This window comes from Pinus tabuliformis, chromosome 1_1 (genome assembly GCF_031772625.1).
Source record: "Pinus tabuliformis cultivar Carrire ecotype Pingquan chromosome 1_1, CPIR1, whole genome shotgun sequence".
In the NCBI taxonomy this organism is placed as follows: domain Eukaryota; kingdom Viridiplantae; phylum Streptophyta; class Pinopsida; order Pinales; family Pinaceae; genus Pinus; species Pinus tabuliformis.
In genome coordinates, this window is record NC_142297.1 from 684199634 (window position 1) to 684216568 (window position 16935).

Consider the following 16935-nt stretch of genomic DNA (forward strand, 5'->3'; position numbering starts at 1 on the left):
AATGACTGCATGGTCAGATCTAATGCAGGAGGAGATCAGGAGGATCACACGAGATGGTTCTTCATCCAAGGATGATGATGAGGAAAATATGGCCTTAGCAAGTAAGGCAAGAAAAGGGAAGGGGAAGGCTTCCCATTCCAAATCAAATTCTTCTCATGAAGGGAAGAAAGGTGACAAGTATAAAGTGAGATGCTTTAATTATCATGAGATGGAACATTATGCGACTAATTGCCCATCGAAGAAGTCCAAAAAGGGATCCTTAGAAGGATCGGAAGGTGAGGCATTAGCCTCTCAGTTCGAAATGGACTTTACCCTCATCACATGCATGGTGTCATCGATGATGGGTTGTGTGGGTATCTTGACAGTGGAGCCTCATTCCACATGACCATCGATAAAAGTTTATTTAGTGCCTTGGAGGAGAAAGACCTGAAGATGCGCATAGAGATGGGTGATGACGAAAGGTATGGTGTTTCTGGAGTGGGCACGATTGCATTTTAGAGGGAGCATGGAGCTCCTATCACCTTGACAGATGTGAAGTATGTTCCTGGACTGAATAAGAACTTGGTATCGGTTGCGATGTTAGAGGACAAAGGCTACAATCTTGTCTTCAGTAAAGGAAAGGCGTTCCTTATACACATCATCATGAGACAGGTGAAATAGACCGGTTCATGAGTCAAGAAACTGTATGCTTTTGAGGTTCAAGATGCATGCAAGGCCTTGAGGAGCAAGGAAAATGTTAGAGACTTGGTGGTTGATAGGGAGAGTAAATTACCTCTCAACATGCAGCCCCAGAAGAAGTCTCAGACAATTATGGAGGGACCACAATCTCCACAATTGGAGAAGTGGGCAGAGGGATCAAATGCAGGCATAGCTCCATGTGTGAGGTGGGGCAATGTGAAGTGATAGTCCTAAGAAGGATGAAATTGGGTAGGGTCCATTGAAAGGTTTTATCTCATGGATCGTACCTTCCTACAGGAGCCCAAAGTACATAGTAGCGGGAGGAATCAGTGGGATTGATGCAGTCAGAGATCAAAGTGACAAAGGCTAGAGCAGTTAGATATTGAAGAGCATAGAGAAGGATTGACAAAAGTGTAGAAAGGCAGAGTCAGTAGAAGCGCAAAGTTTTCATTTGATAGAGGTAATAACAGTCAGATATGTTGATGACAGATGCATCATACTGATTCAAGTTGGATGTTTTTTTTTGTTTCTAGAGTAACTGTTGGAGCAACAATAGTAAAGAGAAGTGTTGCATGCATAACATTCCAAAGGTTCATGATCGGGATCGAGTTGAATTCCTTTCTTGTTGAGAGGGAGTGTTGAAAATAGCAACAAGAAATGATAAAAGTAGAATCCAGAATATTCCAATTTTAATTTGTCCTTGAATTAAATTTGTGAACTAAAATCGAATTTTGTCTCACAAGCTGCTTGGAAATAGTTAATTAATTAATTATGGATTAATTAGTTGAAGAAATTTAAGTTAGAAGTCTTTCTAAAGGCATGTAACAGTTATACCTTAAATTAAGGAGATTATCCCTTAGTTAAGGAGATAAGATTGAGTTATATTTGAGTTGTAACTAGTTAGCTCAATCTACTGAGTTAAGACTAGTTAAATTAGTTCCAAACTATTTGAGGAACTAATTGTGAGTTATCAGTCAGTTGATGCATGCATGCACTCAACCAGTGTACTATAGATAACTGAAGATTCCCTCATCAGAAACTCATGCATGTCTATTCTGAGAAATACCCAGTTGAGCTAAATGTCAAGGATAATGTACTATCAGTTACATGTGTTTTCCTATAAAGGAAACTCATGCATGTAGTCAAGGTAAGGTTCCTTGGAGGATTGCACGGTTTTGACAGTGTGTTAGAGCAGTGTTCCACTTGGTGAAGTGAGAATCATCCACTAGGAACAACACAAGGAAATAGGAGCTTGGAGGGTAGAGAGGAATGCTTGTGAGAAGTCGGGATTGCCTGTGTGCATCTGTGAGGATTGTACTGAGGGCTGGCTAGCTGTGATAGCTAAGGCTTTGTATGATTCCTATGTATTTCCACCTTCTATGATAATACAGATAGTGGGGATTTTAGTTGAGGCTTTCCCCAAAGTATTTTCATGTGTATTGTGCATTGATTCTTCTTCTTATGGTTATATGTGTTCAACACGATCTTGCTCAATTTTAAGCTTCCGAAAATTGATATTAGAAGTAGGTTATAGTATTTTTCTTTGGTTATATTGCATTATTAGGTTAATCTACAATCAGATTTTCTACATGATCTTAGAGCAAGATTTGTAGAGAATTTGCAGAATTTATACATGGTATCAGAGCTAACTGATCTAGAGAGAAATTTCTACAAGGGGCTAGGAGCACCATGTGGCTACCAAAGCCCAATGTTTACTAGCATTAGATTGCTTGCAACCCGAGGTGTTTGGTTAGTGTGATAGTGTCCTCCGTCAAGTGAAAGGAGAGTTGAAAACTTGCAAGACTTGGGCCCAAAGATAATTTGGGTATGTCACACTAATTGCCTCCTTTATGTTAGAGAGAATGCTAGTTCTAAGGCCAAGGTTGAATATGGCGATAGTAGGTCCAAGGGATCTCAGGAAAGATAGGTGAGCAACCTTAGTACCCTGGATAGGAGGCATACCTATCAAGCATTATTTTGATGATGACTTCTTTAACTGGCTACATGGCTAGATTCCCATGATTGAGACACCGGGGCTTCACTGGTGGAGCAATACCATACCATGTGGGTTCATATTGGGGGATATATAATAAGGAAAATTTGACTTAATATATTGGGGGATGTATAGGGGGTAAATGGTTTTTATATTAGCAAGTATAAAAAATGGAGCTCAAACTTAATGAAAAAATATAAAGGGGTGTAAAAAATGTTAATGAAAAAATGGATACCTACAATATCTTGTGAAAGTAGGGGTTCTTTAAATTGGGGAGGTGTATTGGGTTCATATTGCTAGGGGGTTAAATAATGTGATTTTTAGAGGTATTTTCCAATATGTAGTCCAATTAGGGGTATTGTTTAGTATGCCATGAATGCACGTGATATGTTAGAGGTTCAATGAGTGAAGCCCCCATGGATTGAGAGCTTCCCGTATGATGGGATGAACTATTCATGGGATCCAGAGTTGGTTTTTCCACCTGACACACAATGGGGACCACTACATGAGAAGACGAATCAACAATAAAGATATTTTTTGACTTTTGAATTTTATTCAATTTTTGTGTTAAGGGTGAAAAGAATTTGACACAAAACTTTTCAGGACACATATATGGCGCCTGTTCATCCTGCGGGTATACCTCAACATGCAAGGTGTGATGATCAACTACTTGGGCATGGAGTATTAGCAGGGGCCATGAAAACCTCAGAAGAGGGAGATGACACACTAAGTTTTCATGAAATTTCTAGGAACCTTTAAGGTCTTCGCATGGGTGTGTCACCTCTTCGCATGAGAGAGATGCATATTCATTTTCAGCAACACACAGTGGGTGTACCAAAGAGATTTATGATGCCTCTTAGGAGGTTGTCTAGAGCTATGATCTGTTACCATGAGTAACATACCCAACATGAGTAGAGGATAGGGGCTAGCCATAAGGTGTTAGTGTGAGGCTCAGTGAAGCCATTTTGTATAAAACGCCCAAGTTCTGAGAATTTCATGGATGTAAAAGACTGGAAACCATCCATATTTATATGTGTGTGTGTGTGTGTGTGTGTTTTAGCGATTTTTGGTGTATTTGATGTTTTTTATGTAAAATTTAACAATCAAAATGTACATTCATGCATGAAACTAAAATAATGTGAAAGATGCCAATCTAATACATAATTTACTAAGGAATTAGCTAATGCATTTGATTCTCTTGGAAGGTGTTCATAAGTAAGGAACTCAAAATGACTTGCAAAAATGCTTACTCTTAAAAAATGATGTAATAAAATTGGATTATGAATGTGATAATCTTTGTTCAAATGCATAACAACCAACTAGGAGCTTAACCCAGCCACTAAATTTGAGATGTCGAGAGATATAGGCTCTATAAGGATTTCGATGATGGACATATACTCAACAAAAAATTTTGTAGCATTACTAAGAAAGAACCCTTCAAGAACTAAGTAGCTCACACTCAAGTGTATAAAGAACCCAAGCAACTAATGCAATGTGCTGTATGTGACGACTAGCACTATCTAGATATTCGACATATGGAAAGAGTGAAGTTGACATCTGTGAAAAATAAGACACGTGTATGAGAAAAATAACCAAATAAATCCAAAATAAAATAGACACACCAAAAGGAAACAAGAATTATATAAATAAAATTAGAAAGTATATAGCTAGTGTAGCACTAGGAAATATACTTTTTGATATAGAGCCTGCTGCAGGGCTCAACTAGTGGGATTCCATCACGGTCCTAAAGTTCATATAAACGTTTGGAAAGGAACTTAGTGACAAGATAGGGATTGATCCACATAGGTTAAAGTGTTCTTGCCCTTAAGATGTCGTACTTTTGATCGTAAACTAAAACAAAATCACCCTCTTGGTAAGAACAAGGCTTAACATGTTTGTCATATTGAGCTTTGACTCAATGTTTATGTGCTTCGAGAGCTAGTGCAACATCTTGAAGAGTCTCATCCAAATGATGTAGTGATAACAATTACTTCTCTTCGGTAGTAGCACTAGGTAGGAGTTTGACATCAAGCTTGAGTGATGGAATTTGACAAACTCTGAAAACAATAGATGACAAACAAGCTAACCATATTATAACAATTGCATAAAATTTCATATGGAAGGATATATTGTTCATATGATCCATATTTTCTAATTAATATTAAGGATAACATGAGGATGATAAATTTATCAAAGTATTCTAGTAGACTTCCTAAATCATTTCATCTAGTCAATTTTGACAAAAAAAATACATAAATATCATCATCTCAATAAAGATTAATTGTTCATTTTAAGAATTCAGAAGCGAAATAAATTACCTGAAGAATTTTACAAATGGTTGAGGATATTAATATCCTGTGGATAGTATATGTACATACAAGAGTCTGATAAAATTTTAATTATAACTTACAAGAGAATAAAATTCCCTTTCTCCTACACTATTAAATTTAAGAAGTAGAGATAATAGCACATAAGAGAATGTGATAATAGAAAAACCCCTATCTCTATGAAATTTATTTTGATAGCAAAGAGAAACCCCTACCTCTACATAATTCATTTTGAGACAAAAGAAGAACCTCTACAAGAAATAGGATATTGGGATTTCAATCCAAAACACCAATGTAGAAAAAATTATGTACAAGTGTTTGTATACTACCCTGATTATGTATTAGAAAAACCTTGTACCATATAATCAAACCATAACCAGATTATCTAAGGATCCTAGAACTAAAAAAACTACAAGGGTATTAAATAAAATATGACTTCTTAACTGATTAGACCAACCCATGCATTCTCATCAAGTGTTGAGATTGAGGATATCATGCATTGAATCCAAGAGAAAAATTTTAGAACAATATGCACATTACTTAAAAAGATATTTGATCTCTTCACTAACATGAACACAAACACATGAATTGTAGAACAAAATTGATATAAACTAGTAAGTCCAAGGGGTGGATGTCAATCTCTGTGTCTCCATTTCAACTTCAATGGAAGTTTTTGTGTCCATAAATTGAACACTTATAATAAGAATATTTACTTATTGTTTGGAATCCATAGAATTGTTGAAGGAACGAGCTAGTGGATTTCTTATTAAAAAGTTGGCTATTGAAGATGGTAATAAAGATAGAAGAAAAATAGTAGAGGATAAGGATTGGGACTTAGTGGATAATCTATTTGAAATATAAAATGAGTTAATAAAAGGTATGCATTTGGTTCCGAACTGTGGGAAGATGTGTACTTAGCTTCCACCCATAAACAAGCAACAAATATGGGCGTCAAGCTTCCTATCATTAATGATGTGCAAGAAATCAATGACCTTGATAACTGCTCAATAAATTCAATTATGAAATGACAATAGAAAATGAGGAGTGTGTTCTAACCAAAGAAAAAACGAGTAGATTCAGAATAGTTAAAGTTGAAGATGTTCAAAGGGCTCATAAAATGCAAAGACATCTGAAATGGAGAAGGAATGAATGCAGTATAAAGGAGATGACTAATGATGATATTCAAAATTTTAATGTGAGCACAACATCTATGAATGAAATAAGTAATGTTGAACCCTTGTCAGAGATTGTGAATGGTATAAACTTTAGATGTTGTTGCATTAATGGAAATCAAAATGATAAATTGATTCAAACTTTATAAACCCATATGAGTGCAGTAAATTTGTGAGCCACATATCTACTATGGAATTTGTTTAAGATATCTTCCCATCTTAAATTTGCTAAAATATATTCGTTGTTACTTTGTTTATCTAAAGATAATGGTTAGCCAAATCCTGACATGTTAAAATGCTCCAATGTTTATGAAGACTCTAATTTTGGTAACAAGAGGAGTCAGTCTATGAATATTAATAGTGATGATTAGTCAGATACTAGCAAGACTCTGAGTTTGGTAACACAAGTAGTTTAGGATCCTTGCTATGGCCAATTATGTAATCAAACCAAGTCAGTTGATTTAAATCATGAAGTTGTTGATTTTGAAATGATCACCGATGAAAAATTTCCTTGTGAACATATATTAGGATTAGGTACATATAAGGGTCTTAGAGAAATTTAGTGCATAACATGTGGCAAATTACTGAAAGAGTCAAGAGTGATCATAAAACATCCATTGGTTAGAGTTATAGTATGTAAAGCATGAAAATATTGTTATAGATGAGAATGATCTTGATGGTTCAGAACCATTTTTTATTGGTGTGGGAAAGGGTGTTCGCTAATCAACTATGGCACATGCGAAAGAGTGTTTTGTGACAAGTGCATAACACCAAATTTTTGAGAAAGAAAAATGAAAAAAATAACTAACTCACAATGGATCTTCTTTTTCTACGACCATAATCCACTAGCTTCACTAGAATATGGCCATAATAAGGTTGCCAAGATATCAAGCCACTCTCTATTGGATTTTGATAGTGATTTTGCATCTTCAAATGACAAACTTCCTGCTTTGGATGTTGGCAAAAGATTGAGAGGAAAGAGAATCAAGAGGATCATCGATGATGCCGAGCTTGGCGAAGAAACAAAGAAAAATATTGTGATTGATAAGGAGTGTCAGGACCACCTTAAGATGTTGCAAGAACGTTCAATGTTTGAAGAATGGTCAAAGGGATAAGCCAGAAAATTAGGAAGGCAGAAAAGCATCCTTGGGCTATGGATCCCGCAGTAGGAACAGGACACGGGGACTTGGCTAAAAGAATTTGACAGCTACAAGAAAAGCTTTGGCGCGGGATCATGAAACTTCGGAAACTCAATGATGACTAGGCACGACTGAGGAAGAGAAGTATGACATTGGATGAAGAAATTTGCAAACTGGAAAACGAAGTCGTGCAAGCGAGCCACGAAAATGTGAGTATGAAGGGACCAAGACCAACCAGCACTACTATGGTGTTCGAAGAAATGGTGACCCTGCTATTATGGTTGTAGTCGCACCTTACTAACAAAGGGGAGGTACCAGACAAAGGGGGACATAACGCAAAGGCATGTGGAAGGTGCCAACAGCCCGGGCTAGCAGGAAAAGTGAAGCCTCGCACCAAGGGTGCGACCACCTGACTATATGTAGAAGGCACAATCTGAGCGCCCCAGGCAGTTGAAAGATGATGCGAGACTATAAACAAGGCTGCAGGAGATATGTGAAGAAAAGGGGGTCCGTGTAAAGCCCGTCTAGCATAAGGTTCACAATCGCGCTTAAGGGGATGCGCTGCCGCGTGTAGAGGCTCAAATATGACCATTGATGACACTGTTCATGACAAAAAGGCTAATTTAATGCGGAAAGGAGTGGGTGGCAGCCCATTAAGACAAGTATTATGAGTTAGATTCGGGGAGATCTACCGCCAAGCAAGTACTAAGGACTCAAAAATGGAAGGAAGGGCTGAATTCAAATCTGATTGTTACTATAAAATCCCATGGGGTAGTTTTCAAGCAGCTTTAGGGTTGTTAAGAATTGAAGTAGAACAACGTAGTGAGTCCAGTATAAACACAATGTCGAGAACCAGAGTGCGAATTATGGGAGGTAGCCAAGAACCACAGGTGACCCAGGAGGAGCCTAGAGAGGAAACAGGTGCACCAGAGGTCCCGAAGTCCCCACGCACACCGCGACCGCAGAAGAAAAAACAAATGATGGGGCCCATCCAGGTATCACCGCGGCACCCAAGAGTTAGTAAAATATCGTTGGCCAAAAAGGGTAAAGTTGTCACTATTGAGACAGAAGAGGAGGAGGAAGATCTACAAGACCTAATAGCTCAAATAGAGGCACAGGATGATGAGGAGGAAAATATCTCCCAAGCATCTTTAGCGATAGCGTTACCCTCCTACATGTCCCCATGGAAAGGAACAACGAAGATACCAAAGGACCTGGAGGCCTTGAAGAGTGCGCTCCAAACTCCGCTTCTTCCAGATGATATTAGGTTTGATGGACCGCCACTGGGATGGGTACCAAATATAAAATTTGAAGACTGGGACCTGGCAGATAGTAAGAAATTCCCACAGTTGGCCGCAGACAAACTACGATAGCAGAAATGGTTGCGAGGTGTGGAGAAGGCAGGGTTACTATATCTACGGTGGATACCCCACTACCACTGCGTGCCTATCACTATCTTTGTCATCCGGTAGCTACTGTGTCTGGTACATGATGGGTATCTATGGCTGGAAGAACTGATTCCCATCACGGCTGACTTAATTCACCGAATCTCAAGGCTATCGATTAAAGTAAGTAGTCTCATAGACATAGCTAGAAAGAGTAGTGACTTGGGCCTTGCAGAAGCTATGAAGGCCAAATATAAGTTAGAGAAAAGGAAGCGAGGTTACATAATTGCAAGTATCAAAGATCGAGGGGTGCACGTTGCCACCAAGTTGCTGGCCAGCAAGCTCATGAGGAAATGTTGTGCAAATGAAGTACCGACATCTGTAATTGCATTGGCGGAACAGTGTGCAGAAGGGGTCCAGTTCAATTGGGTGCAGTTTCTGTGTGATGAATTTTTGACGAACTACAGGGAAGCAGAGGACCAAGTTAAGACCTTCCACTATGTGTGGGTGCTCTTATCCATCCTGTTGATTACCGAAGAGCTACCGGTAGATAGCCAACTTCCCATCGTGGAACAACACCTACCCGAGGCCATGAGGTATACCTCGCTTTGGGCGACCACAGACGCGGAAAGGATCTGGAAGATAAAGGTATTTTGGACATTTGTAGAGGTGAGCTTACGAACATGGATCAACCGTAGGCCGTGCCTATCCCCAATGGTATATAACACTTTACAGAGTGTGGTGGAATTCAAGGTAGATATGCATAACTTGTATATCCGGGCATGCAAGGATCCTGTGCGAGCATTAGAAAAGCTGTCTTTTATTGCCACAGATGATGCAATCTTTGAAGTAATGGCGTCATGGTCTCTGGAGTGGCACACCCCAAACTTGGCAGAATTGGAAAAAATTGCAGCGCAACAGAAGAAGAAGGAGACCAAGTTGCGCCTCGCAAAGCTAGTAGAAAGAAAGCATCAAGAACAGGAAGCGGCCATGCTGTAGACGATGGTTGAGGCAGCCATGCTAGAGCAAATGACACAGACCACAACCATGGCCACTGAAGAAGCCGAGGAAGGCCAGGAAATGCCCATGGAACTAAATATATAGGAGGAGGTGGAGACACAAGAATGCGCGAACCTTACAACAAATGTGACCCAACTCAAGCGACCGTGTGACCAGGAGAAACCTTCTATGCGAAAAAGGACAAGGGCAACAGAGTCCATGGGAGGAACCCTTATTGATAAGGATGCCTTGGTAGAATTGATGATGGAACAAACAACTATGTTGGGGTGCTCAGAGCGCGGCTGCAGGTAGTACAGGTGCGACCCCCTGGAGTGATGATATCGAACCTAGCGGACGATACATCCACAGTTGAGCAGATGGTGCGCGCCCACACAATGAAAAATTTAGTGTTACCAGTAGGCGCCATCATAGCAAAAGCCAAAGGTAATGTGAGGAGTTGGGGGTTGAATTTGGTCGCCCTTCCTAGAGAGACCCTATACTAGCTGCAGGATGGGGTAACCACTGAGCTCCGCACCATGGAAGGCCGCCCCCTCCAGGTCTTTACAGAGAAAAAGGGAAATAAGGACCAGGTCAGTCTACAGCATGATGACATGGTCGCATGAAACCAAGAATTGGAGCATGCCATGGCGAAGGTCTGTATTAGTGTACCAGAGCTAGCTGTGCCAGCAGAACTCCCAGCAGTCGAAAAGATTCATCACATGGCCGCAGGATTCTGTAAGGCCCAAGAGGAGGCTGCCAAAGCTCAGTGGGAATTGAACTTGTAGATCGCGGAGCTAAGGCTGAAAGCGCAACCCCCTACACTATCGGAAGTCAGAGAGCAGCGCTGTCGCACCCTTCAAGCAGGATTGACGGTGATAGAGCATGCTATACAGGATTGCATGGGATTTTTGGATCAGTCCCTTCTTACACTCACATCACTGCAAGAAGACCCAACGTTGCAACAGGTAGAGACAAAAGTACGGGAGTTACAACAAGCTGATGATAATGTCTAGGGGACTGCGCACAAGGTCGCCCTCAATCAGCACTTAGCCAAGATGAGGGACACCGAATCCATGAAGGAACAGGTGGAAGGTGTGCACCAGAAGGAAGCCGGGCATAAAGCATGCATCTAGCCTTGACTGGAGGAAGCATTCATGATCACTGCTATGATTGAGGGGAAGCTGACTCAACTGCAGGACACATATGCCCTAGGGTAGGAAGGCACCTCCAATAATGCATCAGAAAGTTGTGCACAAGTGATACAGTGGACAGTGGAAGAATGTGTGGCAAATATCAGCACAACATAGAGGTTGCTCGAGATAATAGAAAGCGAGTCGGCCTGCCCATGGTTCGTGGACCATGGGAATGTATAAATAGAGTAGGGCTCTAGGTTTAGAAGGCAGTTTTTTGGTAGCTTTTGGTAATAGAAGTAATATGGGTGTCTGAACATGATCTGAGTCTCTAAAGTGCAAGTTTGGGTCGTAATAGGAGATAGAGGCTCCCACAACTGTGTGTGTGAAGGCTTGGTTAGAGTCTGCAGCTGTGTGCACAGGGCAATAAGTTGATTGTAATCGGATAAAGGGAATTAATAAAGGTAAGTGTTTATGAAATATTCTGCATCTGATTGCAGATCTATATGTTTATGCTTATGTTATGGTTTTATGCATTTTTTTAATAATTATGGTTGCGCACGCTAGTTTTTAACTATTGAATGCTTGATTAAAGACCTTAAGGAATAGATCAGATCTGTAATAACTGCAATAATAATAAGAATCTAGGAAACACCCCATCATATATCTTCACGAAGGCCAGACAGTTATGCAAAGTAGCACGAGTGTGAAGTTCAGTTTGCAACCCCTCCAGACCTCACCAAGACATCCCTAGGGTGCGGATACCTGGTTCCATCACCCTCTCATACTACCTTAGGTGAGACATCAGTTCACGCTTCGCAGACTGTTGCCAAAAGGGCCAGTAGTGTAGGATTTGTTTGGCTAAAACTCTTTTGAACCTGGCTCAGGGCCCAATAAGCCAATAATGTAGTTGTCGATGCCTTAGCTAATGCAACTGCTAAGATGACACTGCTTAGGGATAGGTTTACTGTTGAAATTTTGTATAAGCCTTCTATCCTTGATAACATAACTAATTTACACTTTTGAGATGACAATCAATAGATACCACACTTCATGGCTAATGTTGATGTCTTCAAGGACACAATGATTGATGAACATGAGCACAATAAGTCTCTGCAAGCTACAACTGATGACAAGAAAGCCATCCTCATCCCTAAGGGTGCGGTATCTATCGAAAAGATATATGACTTGTAGAACTGCATTCAAGGGCCAGGGAACAACAAAACCCACAGTTCCACCATGATGTGTGAACATAGTAACTTAGGGATGGAACAATATCTGAAGTTCATTAATATTGGTACATGTTGCACACAATAGGAGCGGAAATCCTTTTTATTCTAGTTCAAACAGTACCAAGATGTGTTCACAGGGACATACGATGATCTAAAGACACATGAAACATGAATAATCTAACATGTGATTGTGATCAAGGAATGGGTCAAGCTATTTTCAGTAGAAGCTGAGGAAATTACATCCATCAGTTGAACCCCTCATACAGAAAGAGTTGACTAAATTGTTGGATGCATGGATCATTTACAGAGTTCTTCATTCTATGTGGGTTTCTAACTTAGTTCCTGTATGTAAGAAGTCTAGAGAGATCTGTTTATGTCTTTATTTCTGAAACTTGAACCATGCATTGGACAAAGGAAACTACCCTGTTCCATCAATGGAGCATATTTTACAGACAATATCTAGGGCAGAAATGTTTTCCTTTCTTGATGGTCTTTTGGGATATGTCCAGGTTCTGGTAGTGGAACCTGATAGATTGAAAATACCTTCCGTACTAAGTGGGGTACGTTCGCCTACAGGAGAATTCCATTTGGTCTTGTAAATGTAGGTGCAACCTTTCAATGCGCCATGGATGTCACCTTCCATGGACTTATCAGATAGAGCATAGTGATGTACGTTGATGATGCAACTGTCCTTTCCATCAAATGATCAAACCACATACGCCATCTTAAGAACATATTCAAGCAATGCCGAAAATACGAGATATCCTTGAATCCAAAAAAGAGCATATTTGCAGTGTGTGAAGGGAGCCTCCTTGGGCACATCATTGCTAGAAGTGGGATCAAGGTTGATCTAGACTGAGTTGGGATGATTACACATATTCCTAACCTAGTCAAAAAGAAAGCCATGCTGTCCTTCTTGGGAAAGAAAAACTTCCTCCAGAAGTTCATCTCAGATTATGCGGAGATAGTGAAACCTATGCAAGACATGATCAAGAAGGATGTGATCTATAGTTGGGGTAAGAAGGAAAAGAATGCATTCACCTGTATCAAGCATTCTATAGCAGATGTGCCTGCACTTTACAATGGAGACTTTCACAAGGATTTCTTGTTATACACCTTCACCTCCGACAACTCACTTGCTACAGTAATCACTTAGAAGGATGAGATGAACGACGAACATACCATCTCCTTCATGAGCGCAAGCATGCAAGGACCCAAACTCAACTACCCCATCATTGAAAAATAAGCATTCATAGTATATAAGGTAGTGAAACACTTCACACACTACTTGCTAAAGAACACTTCCATAGTCTTTGTGCCACATCCAATAGTCCAATCGCTACTTGTACAACAAGAGCTGGGCGAAAGACGTGTGAAATGGATGATAGTTTTGCAAGAGTCTGATCTTGACATCAAGTCAGTTCACACTGTCAAGGGTCATGGTCTCTGCAGACTCGCAACTAAAGAATTCCATGCACAGGAGGAAGAAGAAGAGCTCGTTGGTTGAGAGCAAGAAATCGAGATGTACGATGTAGAGCAAGCACCACCCACTTCATTTGGAAACTCTTGGTATGAAGATGTGTGCCAGTACCTTGAGCATGGAACCATACCCTCTTACTTCTTCATGAGATAGAAGAGGGAACTTCGCCTCAAAGCTTTACCTTATCAGTTGCTGCAAGTACTGATTTACATAAAGCATAGTAACGAGATTTTTTGAAGGTGCGTGGAGGCACATGACTCAAAGAAGGTCTTACATGATCTGCATGATAGACTAGCCGAGGGCCACTTCATGGGAAATACCGCTATGAACAATGTCATGTGATCTAGTTTTTACTCACCCACATTATTCAAGGATTCACATACATATGCCCGCAAGTTCCCAGTATGTCAGTGATGCACCAGAAGAAAATGAAGGCCAACAGCGCCATTGGACCCTGTTGGAGTGATTGAACCATTGCAACAGTGGGGCCTGGACATCATTGGGGAAATATTCCCGCATTCATCGAAACAACACCACTACATCTTGAAAGCTACAAATTACATCACACAGTGGACAAAAATAGTTATGCTTTACAGATTACATCACACGGTGGACAAAAATAGTTATACTTAAGCAAGTGAATGACTAGGAAGTCATCAGATTCCTTCAACAGAACATCATCTCATGATTTGGTGTCCCGATATCACTTGTTTTTGACAATGAAACTTACTTTTCGTCTTTAAAGCTTTATGATTTTTCATTGAAATATGGTATCCTGCTTAAACACTCATATAACTACTACCCACATGGAAATGGTCTCATAGAATCTACAAATAAAAACCTTATCCACATTATTAAGAAGACCATTTACTATTAACAATGTAACTTGCACTCTACTTTGACAAATGATTTATGGGTCGACCATGTAACATCCAAACCCTTTCTAAACAGTTCGCCATACTTCCTGGTTTATGGTAAAGAATCCATCCTTCTTCCAAACATCTACTTTCCTGCACTCCCATTGTTCCAAAAATCCTAAGGCAAGCCTTGTTTGCTAGTTTAGTGTAGGATAGATACACTTCACAAGTTGCAGGAAGAAAGGATGAAAGAAAAAGAAAAATTCACATTCCACCAGAGTCGTATCAAGAGATGGTTCGACAAGTGTTAAGAAGTCTGCAAGAAACACTAACTTCGATGTGGGTGACTTTGTATTAGAATGGGACAAACCCCATGAAGACAACGACAAACATAAAAAGTTCCAGTCCCTGTGGATTGGTCTGTATACTATTCAAGAGAAGCATGGCCCACACACGTACAATCAGCAATCACTTGACGGGAGGATTGAAAACCTTCCTGTCAACAACTAAGATATAAAACACTAATTTCAATAAGTCGGGCCACACTTCGTGCCACGTACATAGTTTGTTTACTACTTGTTGTCTTTTCACTTTGCTTTGATATTTTTTCTTCTTTTTTTTGCTTAATATCATGCTATTTTTGGTTTTATCAATAAGTGTTGCCCTCTACTGAGTTCTAGATTTTGAATGAGTATGTGGTTGAGATCCAAAGAGTCTTGTGACACTGCAACACTTGGCTAGTATTGTGTCCATTTTCTCTATGCTTGGCTATAACTGTCAGTCGATGAAGTCATGACGAAAAATACGAGCCATTTGCAATGGAAGCTCTAGCCCAACCATGAGCATGTGCCTACAAGAGGAAACCCCATGCCTGTACTCAGTCTTCTGTGTGTGTTCAAGCTCATCCAACTAGTAGAAATGGATAAGGGGAAAATATAAACGAGTAAACCCAAATAATGTGACTTACATGCTTCTTTGAAGGAACAAACTCTTATTCTCTCAATAAATTGGGATCCCTCTTCCGCCCCAAAAATAAATAAGTTCCTATGCACAGTCCTCTTTTCAAAAATACAAAGGCGAAAGAAGAGAAAGGCTTCTTCGGCACAAAGGTGAAGCATGCAACTCCACTAGGGTACTGACTAAGCTCACTGGAAGTGGAGCAATGCATGTGTTCCTAAGTGACTCCACTGGGGTACTGTCCAGGCCTATTGGCAGTGGAGCAACACGAGAGATGAAAACTTATACTTTACAAATTTTAAGCTCGGAAGCCAAACTACCCTTCCTGATTTCAAAACACTGTGATCAGGCTAAAACTTGTTATTTTGTTTAACTGAGTTGGAAGAATGTCAACCATGTCTGTCCATGGGGTAAGTGGGGAAGTAGAATTAACCCGCACAATGATTCAATACTCCCTAATAGACCAAGGCTTTGTGCTCTCAATGGACTGAAACAGAGAAGCTGGTATTCAACCACTATGTCGCCAAGTGTTGTAGATATTGCAACACCCTCCATAATTTTGGCCTGCATCCAATTTCAGAGCCTTCCTTGGTTTTTCCCTTGATGTTTGCAAACACTTGGGCTCATCCCATGAGCTTGTGTTGAGTCTTTACACCCTCTTTGCTTGATTGTTCACCATTTGTCTTTTAGCATGTTGGTGTCAATGTCATGCTTACAGTCTTGTTCTGGTTATGTTCAAGATATGTCTTCGTGTGTACAAGTTGTATTTTTTATGTAACCATCTATCGCACTCACACAAGAAGTTTCATGCAATGTCACACAAATGTCATCACAGTCATTCAATGATTTATCTTAAGTGTCGCACTTGTCGCTCACACCCTTTGGTCAGTCACACTAAGAATATGTTGTCTTGTTGCTTCGAGATGTTTTTTCATCAAGTCATGTATACGCGAGTTCACTCACTCTCACACTTGACCAATTTTTCCAAATATATGTCAACTGGACCACCCTCCATTAGCCAAAATTCTAGTGAGCTATGCTACATAGTCTCATCCCTTAGTGACTAAGTACTACTACCCAAAATTGTGTAGAGCTTGAGGCTACGTCCCAGGCAGTATGCACTGCGCAATCCTAGAATCATCCTGGCTAACTGTCACTCATAAAAGTGAAGAAGTTTCCCAGGAAGCTATCTCAATCTACGTTGCCCACAAGCTTATCCATCAAGCCTCTCACTGGTCAATAGGAGATTTTGACTGGGTAGTCACCCCGAGCTTCACTCCTCGAAAAAATTGTGCAAAATTTGTCAGCATACCTACCTCTGCTAACTGAATAAATTGCACAGACAAGAGCGAGAGGCACCTACTACCTGTCACTCCACTATCTCTTAAAATTGCGCAGTTCTGTTTGTTAGTTCCCCTTCCAGCCAGTCTGCTACTTCAACTGAAAATTGTGCAGTTTTCTTGGACGTTCTACTAGCTGCCCGACATCCCACTCAACCTGGAAACTGTGCAAACATGTCTTTCATGACTTCCTCCCAGTTCTGTGCAGTTTTGGTCAGCAAGATCGAACAGCTCGCTCCCAACCTC